The sequence below is a fragment of the Cricetulus griseus genome, chromosome X (genome assembly GCF_003668045.3).
Source record: "Cricetulus griseus strain 17A/GY chromosome X, alternate assembly CriGri-PICRH-1.0, whole genome shotgun sequence".
Classification (NCBI taxonomy): Eukaryota; Metazoa; Chordata; class Mammalia; order Rodentia; family Cricetidae; genus Cricetulus; species Cricetulus griseus.
Window position 1 is genome coordinate 123,443,214 of NC_048604.1, and position 3,691 is coordinate 123,446,904.

Sequence of the window (3,691 nt, forward strand, 5' to 3'; positions counted from 1 at the left end):
AAAGTAATGAAATCTTTGGAACCGTTGAAGGGGGATCATGGTGGGATTTGGGGATCCGGACGAGGCTCCAAATGTTATTCCCAGACTCTGAACACCCAAAACAATCAAGAGACCAAATCCAATGAAAAAGCAGAGTGTTTTTAATTTACAAGTTAACTCCAGTCCTCTGACTCCTCTATAACTTCCCATCCTCCTTATTGCCTTCCTTCATCTTCCCCTTCTTTTCTCATCCTCTCCTTCAGAGCTAGCATGAAGCTAAGGGGTGGAGGCATGCCTACATCCCTGCATGTTCCCATGCTGAGAGCTGCAAGAGTGTGTTTGCCACACCCCCATGCCCAGATGCCAGCAGACCCCAAGCAGTTAAGTTTCCTGTGCATATGCCCAATGCACATACCAACTGATAAGCTCATGGGTCTCCAAGGCTACAGGGACTGGTTGCTTCTTATCCGACATCTGAACCAGCCCGAACTGGATTTCTTGTGACTTCATAAGGTATCTTCCTCTGGCCCCTGTAGCCTCTGAGTGTACGTGTGAAGTACCCTCGATGTTCTTACCCAAACCAACAACATACCAACACATGGACCCAACAGGCCATTCTTCCTAGGGTAGAAATGCCCCACGGCCCCTCCTAATAAACAAGCTGTCCACTGGCACAGCCTCCAGGGTGTCTTTTTCCCCTGTTGTTCTCATGGCCATTCAGGAACTGCCTTTGGCTTTGCCCATGCTCAGGCTATTCCCCCTGTTAACCAAGCCTGGAAAAAGCCAGGGTTTGAACCCAGCATGCTCCCTCCTCCCGATTCTCCTCTTCCTCATGCCTCTCCTACCTTCTATCCCCTGATTCTCCCTCTCGTTCTTCCAACTTTTCTACTACTCTTCTTCCTTGTCTTCCTTCTCCTGTCTCCCTTTTCTCTGCCTTGCCCCGTTCTCCTTACCCTCTTCTTCCGATTGTTTTGTCTCCTCCCTCTCTCCCTGTTCCTCCCCTTCTTGTTCTTCTTTTACCCTTCTCCCCTTTCCTTCTCCACCCCTTCCTTTCTCTATTCACCTCTTTTCCCTCCTCCTTCCCCTCCTATAGTTTCTCCTCCTCATCTATTCCTTACCTTCTTCTTATCCTCCTCCTCATCCTCCTCCTCGTTCTTCTTCACCATATCTTCCTCTTGCTGCACTGTTCACCTCCACCTTCTCCTCCCCTTCCCTTTCCTTCTCCTCCCCCTTGCCCCTTCTCATCTTCCACTTTCTATTCCATTACTCGTCTACCACTCCTCCCTCTTTCCTCCTCCCTCTTTCCTTTATCCTTCTTCCTCTACTGTTCTCCCTCCTCCCTTTCCTTCTCCTCCACCCCTTTCTCTATCCTTTTCCTTTCTCTCCTTATTTCTTCCCCTCTCCTCTCCCTCACCTTCTTTTCCTCCTCTTTTTCTTCTGCCCTCCCCTCCTCTCCTCCCGCTCATTCCTCAGCTTCTTCTCTTCATATCCACTTCTGCTCCCTCTCCTCTTCCTCCACTTCCTTCTCCATCAGACTCTTCACTCATCTCTTTTCCCTCTCCCCTTCTCACCTCTCTTCTCTCTTCCTTCTTCTCCTCCCCCCTTCTCTTCTCATGCTCCCCTCCTCTCTCTACTGTTCCACTTTTCTCTCTTCCCTTCTCCACCCATCCTTTTCCTATCCTTCTCCTTTCCCTCATGTCTTCCTTATATCTTCCCCCACTGCTTCTCATCCCACCCCTCCTCCCCTTTCCTCCTCTTCCTCCCATTACTCCTTCCCCTCCAACTCCTACTGCCCCCCTCCTCTCCTTCCTCTCTTCACTTCTCCCTCCTTTCTTTTCATTCTGCCCTCTTCCTTCTCCCTTCTGCCTTTTCTTCTCCTACTCTTAAGTTTCATCCTCTTTCTGCTCCCCTATCTTGTCTTCCTCATTCCCGCATTTCTCTTTGCCCTATTCCATGTCCTCTCATTTTTCTCCCTCCCCTCCTGTTCTTCTCCACCTATTCCTCTCCTCCCCCTTCTCTGCCTCTCCATCCTCCTTCTTCTCCTCCCCTCTCTAGAAAGCTCTCTTCCCTTTCATGTTATGACCTTCCCTCCTTTTCCTTCTCCTCAATCCCTCCTCTTTTTCTGCATCTTTCTCTGTTGAATCCAAGGAATCAACCTGGGACTGCTTAGCAATATCTTCAATCTGTTTTACATTTTAAAAGATTTTATATTTTTAATTGTGTGCACGTCTTTGGGGTATATCCATTATGTCTATCCTTTGGCACTAGGAATATCATGCATAGTAGATTGCATGTAGATTTGACAATCAAGCAATATTGTCAAATAAGCAACACAAATTCTTAGTGAACATTTATTTGTTGTTGAACATTTAATATTTTCATTTCTGATCAGAAAAATAAGCAACCTGAAATATTAATCCCTGTTTTACCTGGAAAGTGTGGAAGAACATCAAATACACAATTAAGTCAGCAAAGATAGAAATGTTTATTTTCTAGGTCATAACAGTGTGGTCTGCAGACCCTCACAGGGCTTTGAATCAATATGCACCTGAAGCCACTTTGTAATTGCTCACACCAAACAGAGAAGTGGAATTCTCTGCTAGGTAATTAAGGAAACCACACATATAGCTGGACACTGACATAAGACTGTGCCTATTAAGTGAAGGATGGGCCAAATCAGTCCCGATGTTCACAAAAAAATCGCAGGAGGTGTGGAGCCCCGTAAATCTGAGACATCAGAATATCTGGGTAAGCAAGGAGGATTTTGGCATACTGGGGTTGTTCAAACTGGTAGAGCAGCTGGGTGCCCAGCATTTTGTTGAAATACTCTCTAATTCCATACACCAGTTCATCAACGGAATTTTCTGAATTATCAGACTTTCCATGTGACCTCAAGAAAGTCACATAGTTTTCGAGAATGTGATCTACATTCTTCTCAGCAGGGAGTTGGAATAACTGCTTCTACCTGTTTACCAAGTCCCAGTCCTCAGCAAGACATGCTTTTAGTTGTGGAGGCAACTTCACTTCAACTCCCATTCTCAGATTCACTGCCTGCATTGGCTGACCAGTAGTGACAGCCCCAGCCATATTCTGATGAGGGACCTGGGCTACTTGGCTGGTAGAATTGCTAATGTTGCTATCTGGAGCATTCTTCATGTGCTCTTGTACTGGCGCTGTAGGCATGGATCCTGAAGACCGTGTCTCTACATGATAGTCTTGCACCATGGAGTGATGACCTTCCTCCACAGACCACACATTATCTCCTGTGTTACTTTCTTCATCAGTGTAGCTGTGGTGAAACTCCACACTCTCTCCAGAACCAAATTTCTTCTCGGTGCTCCCTTTCGTTGAAGAGAGCTGTCTCTTTTTCTTAGCAGGGTGGCCTCTCTCCCCAGAGGGAACTTTCCCTGCAGAGTGGATTCTCTTGGAAGATAGGCCCTTCTCTGCAGGGTGACCCTTTTTGAGAGAGCAACTTCTCTCTGTCGATAGATGTTTCTCTGCAGAGCAGCTTTTCTTTGGAAGACTACATCTTCGGGTGGGGCGATTTTGACAGGCAGAGGATCCCTGACTGACCCTCCTCTGCAGGGCTGCTTCTGTGACCCTTTCTCTGCCTAAATTGATTGGTTCTTACTCTGCATCCTGAGTCCAAGGGTGTGGATAATCTCTGGGCTTGTGCTTCCTGCAACCCAGAGGGAGAAAAAGAAAGGCGTGA

At 47.0% G+C, this 3,691-nt stretch overlaps 1 pseudogene; it reads right to left on the reverse strand.

Moving 5' to 3' along the window:
• Positions 1-2,516: 2,516 nt before the first annotated feature.
• LOC113837736 lies at positions 2,517-3,018 on the reverse strand (annotated as a pseudogene).
• Between the last annotated feature and the right edge of the window lie 673 nt (positions 3,019-3,691).